The sequence below is a fragment of the Xiphophorus couchianus genome, chromosome 5 (assembly GCF_001444195.1).
Source record: "Xiphophorus couchianus chromosome 5, X_couchianus-1.0, whole genome shotgun sequence".
Lineage (NCBI taxonomy): Eukaryota > Metazoa > Chordata > Actinopteri > Cyprinodontiformes > Poeciliidae > Xiphophorus > Xiphophorus couchianus.
In genome coordinates, this window is record NC_040232.1 from 37,920,523 (window position 1) to 37,928,259 (window position 7,737).

Genomic DNA, 7,737 nt, shown 5'->3' on the forward strand with positions numbered 1-7,737 from the left:
CTTAGTCAGGATTAAGTAAAGACAAGACGTTACATCACAAGCATGTTAACAGTTTAGTTTGTCATAAAACAGGGGGTTGTAACATTGTTAAAATGTATTTATGTAGTTTCCAGACTGAAGTGATTCCCTTCTACATGTATGAGAGTTAGTGTGTGCTCAGTGCTCCTGCCTGATGTTACCAACAGAAATGATTTTGACAGCCAGATGCTAATATCAGATGAGCACAGGTAGTTTATGTCTGCAGCTTCTGGATGTTAATCAGAGTTTGTTGAAAGGGAAACTGTCTGCCTTCCTGAACGTCAGACAAACTGAAACTACAAGGTGAGCTAGAGGTGAAAACATTACAGTGAAGACATACACACACACACACACGCCCACACAGACACACACACACACACACACACACACACACAAGAAGAGGTAGCAATAATTAGCACAATGACATCAAACTGGACATGGAAGCCTATTTTTAATCATCTGTTATTCAAAACTCACCAACAAAAAAACAGTTTAGAAAATATTTAAAAAATATTGAAATACCTGAGAAAATGGAAAAAACATATTTGGAATTAACCAATCAGCTGCGACTGGAATAATTGGGAGGCGATTGATCTTCTGAATTTCTGGATGGAGAGAAAGTAAAAAATTAAAAATAGACAATCAATTATTGAATAATTCGAAAGATTAGTTAAGTAGTTAACTTGTAAGCCATCAACATTGAATCTGCTTGACATATTGCTCAGTAGCAGCCCCAAAAATGGGTCCTGCAGCATTTCTGCTAACAAGATCATTCTAATCACATGCTATTATATATATATATATATATATATATATATATATATATATCTATAATCTCCCCTGTAGGTTTGGTGTTCCGACTCAATGCTCAATACTTCTATAACCAGAGCGCCCAGGACAGTGCTTTTTAGTAGCACTTCACTGTTATATTGTTTCAAAAACCATTGTTATTAATTGTAAAGAATATTTGTAGGAAGATATAAGTTAGGGGGAAAAAATAAAAATAAAAAAAGAGAGAGAAATTTGTAATTGCACTCCTGGTGCCAAAATGTCCAAAAATGGCACATTTGGAATGTTCGCCTGAAATTTTATCACCCAATATCTTTCTAAAATGTCTATGCTTCATTTCTTCGGAATGGAATTTGGTACAGTAAGTCATCACAACCTTTACTGTGGATTGCTAGAGCTCCTGGGTTTCCACTGCATGCTTTTAAGGAAAAGCCACATTACATAACGTATTCCATTAGGATTTATTATTTTTATTCTTTTTTTTAGTGTGTGCCATATGTATTTTCTCTTACTCAGTAATACAAATGTTGATTTTTAGACTTCTAGAATATTCTCTGGAATATTACCTTTATTTTGATACCTGAACCAGTAAACTACACACTGTAGTTACTGAGATATATGAAATTCAATTTGGGGGTGTCATTTTTGAGAACTCTCCTAAAAATATATAAAAAAGAGGCTCTGTTTATGTTAAACTAAAAGTACTTTATGAAAATAACATCCTAAAAACCGCAATAAACATATTTCTGTCTTGAAATGTTTTTTTTTGGTTTGATGAAATATTTTAAATGTCATATCTACATACTGTACATCATCATCATAATTGACAGAAATAAATCACTATATAATATGTTTCACTTAGTGATGGAGTTAATGAAATACATTCACTTTCATATAAAGTTCAAATTTATTGGTTGCCTGTAAATGCTGTTTCAGGCTTGGTGATTTGTTTAGCAGTGATGGAAAGTCAGATGAACTGAAACTTCTTCATTCTCCTGAGAGTCTTCATGCAGGCGGGTTAGAAAGTTTCACAAAAAACCAAGACAAAGTCAGGATCACCGCCACAGAGCAACTTAATCCACCCGGTGACATAAAGAATGCAGAGACAATAATATCTGACGTCACAGAGATCAAGAGGAATAAGCAGCGTTCCTCACATGCACACGACATGAAAAATGGAACCATTTCAAGATGAAGCGGCTCACCGAGCTTGAAAAGAAGTGAATGCAGAGAATGTGGGTTGTAGTCCAACACATCCTTAGTTCCCAGCTAAAGAGCAATGCATCTTTCTCACTGTAAATGAGGCCAGGGGTAAATTAATGACAAACCTCAAGATTAACTGCTCAGGAACTCCCCGATGAAGCATTCCTCACTCTGCCTCCTTCTCCAGCCTCCTGAAGGTGGGAAACGGGGAAGGAAGTTGATTTAGTCTAATTAACAAATGAGCACCGAAACCTGACCTCTTCTTTTCCCCCCGAGACGAGTTTTTGTGTTTAAAGCAGAGTTTGTGTGAGGAATTCTGACCGGGAGCCAGAGCCGGAGAAAAATAATCCGCTGAGTAACATTGTATATGCCAAAGGTCCTTAAACAGCTGATTTATGGAGAAGAGCCAGTATTCTCTCCTGAAAACAATGCGAGTATTTAAGGAAAAGCATTTAATGATAACTTCATAAAATGATGTGCAGCATTTTCTTTTTGAGTTGATGAATTCTGCCGCAGCTAAACAGCTTGTGCAAGGAAGATAACAGAAAAGTAACTCAGTCCTGTGACTCTATTTGTACTTCAAATGTCAATAGCAAGGTGTGAAATTTTAATGAGAACAGAAAGCAGAAAACTCGTGACCCCAGGAGTTTCCACCCTAACACGTTTTTCATTTTACGGGTCTTTCCATGGGTGTACGGAGGACCAATCCTGGCATGATTAACACACAAATTAATAAATGACTCAATAGAATAATCCCATCACCAAAAAGCAGGTAGACAACTAAATTAGTGTCCCATTAAATGCAAAGAAAACTATAAAAAGAAGAGATTTATTATGTATAAATGTATATTGTGATTTCATTTTTTAAGCATTGCAATCTATCGTTAAGCGCATTTTTTAAAAAACTGATCGTTTTCAGTCATAGTTTTTTTCTTGAATGCTACATTTTTCTCTGGTTCTCTACATGTTCATTTTCCAAGCCAGTTTTTCCACATTTATTGCCACCCAAATATAGTTGACATGTTTTCCCTCTAAACATCTATCATTTCTCAAACTATTTTACAATTGTGGCCAGTGGTTCTGTGTGGTGGTCTGTGGGACGACATCACCATCTCATCTTCTCGCCTGTTGGCCGAAGTGTAGTCTGCAGGAAGGAGCTGCTGAGTTTGACTCTACATGCTTTGGAAAACAAGTAGCAACAGCTAACATTTACAATGTTATGGAAATGATCTCGCCATGGCTTCAGTGCCTTCATTTAAGAGCACATTTCAAAATAAACATATATACATTAGACATGACTCAACTCAAATTTGTGTTCGCTATTTAATGCCTTGAATTGGACCTCTGTCTCTTTAAAAAGAGCCTGCTGTTTCCGACTGTCTGCCTTCAGCACGTCATCACAACCACGTTTCTCCATTAAGCCTTTAACTACATTTTCAGAGGCAAGAGGCTGAGTATTCCTGTGTGTGATGAGCCTAGCAGACTTCTGTTCTACCAGGTGTTTGCTAATTGCTGCTGGCTAGTCTGAAGGAGACGAGTGGGGAAGGTAGAGGAATATTTCTTCTTCAGCTAATTTTGATTTATGTCTCAGGTGTAAAATCTATTTAATTGCTTATTTCACCTGGGCACTCTCAGGGCATAGCGATTACAGTGATCATGACAAAAATGAAATCTTGGAAGTATCTTGGAACCCTGAAATTCTCAAAGGGAACACTTTTAGCACCTACTGTAAAAAGAAAACATCCTCTGTATCCTGAATGCTGATGGTAATCACCACTCAGGGGAAGAACTGGAAATAAACAGACTTTAAAAGAAAAAGGCAGGGATATTGTAGACTATATTTATTTGCCCTCATTTCCAGTGAATAGTTCCCACCATTGTGGCAAATAATATTTTTTGTAAACTGAGAAAACTGTGCAAAATCCTGTTTTTATATTCAGAATACAAACCTAATGATTAGAGAACATTCTACATTTTAATGTGTCACACCCCGAGGTTATGAGCATTAGTACATTAACTCTGCAAATTAGACAAATCCTCCTCATTGTTTAATGTGGCTGCGGTGCACAAAGGAATCTGCAACCTGAGTCGGCTTTTAGGCTGGAGGGGAGCCAGAGGAAGAAACCAGGGACCCATTTTTACATTAAAAGAAAAATGATTTATTGGCTGTCAAGGAAGAGCAAATACTTCTTTTGTTATTCTAGAAGTGCATCAGAAATGACTACAGTTCATATTTGTGAAAATGATATACAGTTACTATATATTCCAATGATTTAATGCCAGCATCATCAAACAGTGAAATCATTTTGTATCAAAAACAATCCAAATCATTTCTAGAAGCACAAATATAATCGGTAACATTGTTTTTGGAGTGTTACACAGTGTATTGATATTTTCAGAAGCACAGGGCTGACTGTGGCAAAGCAAAGAATTTGGAGGCTTTCCTCCATTTTCAATATTCCATTAACTTTGTGCACTGAACCACCACAACCACCGACAGCAAAACAGACTCTCAGCATGATGCAGCCATCACCCTGCTTGAGACTTGGAAGTCTTCTTTGGGTCTGAAAAGCTTCAGTTCGATTCATCCAAACACTCTCTCTGCTGTTGTGGCTAAATTACTCAGGTTGTGTTTTCTCTGGCCATAAAATGTTTTGTCCAGATGAAAGTTGTAGCGGCCAGCTACAAAAGAATTTTCATTAGCCTCTCTTTCAAATGCTAAACAAGCTTCACTTTGAACAATGACACTGGTCGTTTTTAGCTTGAGTCATGGTTCTATTTCGGTTATTCCTGAATATTCCAACCAATCTGGTTTCCAATCTTGGAATAGTTTGGCTTAGATAAAAGAAAATCAACATATTTAAACCCTATTCTGCTCTCCTTGTGTGTTTGCCAACACAATTTAGCAGTAAGCTCAACTCCAATGAAATGAACACTTGAGTCCGGATGCAGGTTCTTGACTCCCACTTTATTTTGGTGACCCAAGTACTCGTATGACATGGAGTAAACTGTAACATAAATAAAATAGCTGCATTTATTATGAGCACAAAAAAGTCACAACAAAGAACACACTCCTGACTAATAAGGCATTAAATAAAATCTACTCTTAAATACTAAATGAAAACTTACAGACGGTGATGTCGATGGCATAAACAAAAGGCGGATTGTGATAGATTCACCTCCTCATGTGTGACTGAGCAAAACAATCTCAACAAAATGGCTGACTTCCTGTCCCAGACCCACCTTGACCTTCAAAATAAAAGCCTTACTACTCCAACACAAAAACCAAAACTCAGAACCTACTTCACAACAAATTAAAGAGCAGAACAAACCCACTCTACCATTTCAGAAAGGTCAGATGTCCAGTTAGAATGATATCAGAAGTTTGTTTATGGCTACAAGTGACATTTCAGCGTGTATGCATAATTTTGACCCAGATAAAGTAAAGAATAAAATGTGAAATGAAAATTGCCTTATCACCAACCTATTCATCTTCATTTAGATATTTGAACTTATCATATAGGTTTTTTTTTATGTATGCAGAGGCTGACAGCAGACAGCTGATTTGCCATTCCTCAAAGCAAAGAAGCTCACAGGCATTTTATTTTTATTTTATTTTTCATAACCAGAGCTAAACACTATAGATGCAAGTCGTTTTCCAGAGCACATTTATTTGAATACTTTAGTGATTGAAACTCTGGGAAGAAAGGAATAGCCTAGCCTAGCCTAGCCTAGCCTAGATGAATTATTATTATTAGCAAAACAATAAGATTCTTGGAATGTTAGAAAAAGAGACATTTGGACTTCAAATCCAGCTACTGTACAAACAGAAATGTAGTGAATACATGACAGAATATTGGACAGATGTTTTAGGTTAGCTTCCAAGGAACTAATTGACTTTCTAAATGATAGTTAGAAAACACTGAACTGTACCAGCATTCATAGCAGGGCTGCAGGGATCTTGAATATGGATTCCGGATCATTTCGTTGACGTTTCCACTCATTACCTCTAGGTTGCAGTTGTTCCTTGAATCCTTCTACTTTCTCAGACAGCCAACATAACATCATTTAACAGAGTTCCCATCGCTCCATACAGCCTTAGGCCACATTCTGGTATTATTTGGTGTCTTACAGACTTTTTCTCAGCAGACCTGGAGGAGGTTATGGGCCCTGTGGCTGCAGAAGGCAGAGAAAGACAAAAAAATAATAATCTTGCTGTCCTTGAGAGCAGAGTAGCTGAATTAGAACAATGTACAAGAATAAATGACATCATTGTTACTGGACTGGTATTGAAACCACAGTCGGATGCGAAGGCGGTTGTTCCTGAGAATGACGAGAAACCAAGTGAGCAGGATTCAAACTCGGTGGAGCAGCAGTTAAAAAAAAATTCTGGTCAGCAAAGAAATAAAACTTAACAAAGACAACGCTGAGGCGTGACATCTGCTGCCGAGGAGAATTCAGTGGGAATATCAGAGATATTATAATGAGCTTGTTAACCAGGAAAAACAAACAGACAGTGACGTGCGGTCAGGGGAGGCAGGTGAGGCAGTGCCTCACCAGCCATCATGGAAAGAAAGAAAATATATAATCATAAAGTAATTTAAATTGTTATATTCATCCGGTGGTTTGTACTAAAAAATATTTATTTTTCATGTAGCTTCACCAATTTCGATTTTTATTTGTTCAAAATCGCTGAATTTTCTTATTTTCCCATTCAAATGCTTGGAACGATGCCGGTGAGGCAGCAGCGAGCTCTGCCTCACCTTGGATTGCGCAACCCCTGGCTCTGCGCTGGCTGCTAAGCGGAGAGAGCATGTAGCTGTACGGCGTCAATAAAATGGTTTAAACAAATTTAATATGTGAACTTATTTCCAATAATTTAGCTTATGTATATAATGTACAGTGCTTTTTGTCACCAACTGTGTTTGTGTAACGTGTTTCGTGTAATGAGCGATTATAAACGGCAGAGAACAGGTTTGAGGTGGGGCAGGCAGTTCTCTTGCCTCATGGCAGGGGGCGCTCAAGATCCCAGACGTTCGTCTTGTTCACTCCTCAACTGCCGAGTAAGTGACAGCGAGCTAGGCTAAACGATTCGGGAAGCAAGTCAAGTGCAGCGATAGATTATAATAGAGATAGTGATTTTTTTCCTCTCGCTTATCCCGACTTTCGACATGGATGACTACATTACAACACTAAAAAAGTTTTCTCAAGTGGACTTTCAATCGAAGCAGGTAAGACAGTAATAACATTTATTTTGTTTTGTTTTTTAAGGAAATGTGTGTTTTGTGAGCTACAGTTTGTATATGTAAGGATGCAGAAGTGAAACATAACCTGTAAACTGCTGTCAATCTATGCATCTATTTGCAAATCTGATTCTGATGACGTCAGTGCCTCACCAGCTATGAACCTCACCGCACGTCACTGCAAACAGAAGTCTTGAAACAAGGAAGGAAACTCAAAGGATCTGAATAAACTCCTGACAGTACACTACACTATTCAGATTATTATAGTGAATAATAATCTGATTATTATTCTGAATAATAAACACTTAGAAAACTGAGAGACATTTTTATTTATTTATACACATTTATAACAGGAGCATGTACATTAAAGCATAAAGGCTGTGTATGTAAATTCAGTCACCAATTCAAAGACTAAGAGTTTGTAAAGATTTCAAGGCTTTAAATCAGGAAGTAAAATTTCTTCTGAGACACATTTCATTAATAC

The 7,737-nt window shown here is 37.3% G+C and overlaps 1 long non-coding RNA gene across 1 annotated transcript; it reads right to left on the minus strand.

Annotated features, from left to right (window-relative positions):
- Nucleotides 1-4,959: 4,959 nt before the first annotated feature.
- On the minus strand, nt 4,960-5,210 carry LOC114143886 (uncharacterized). Its single transcript, XR_003595343.1, has 2 exons — nt 5,140-5,210; nt 4,960-5,018 (listed from the first exon to the last, which is right to left on the minus strand). It is a non-coding gene; the product is annotated as an uncharacterized LOC114143886 (long non-coding RNA).
- Between the last annotated feature and the right edge of the window lie 2,527 nt (nt 5,211-7,737).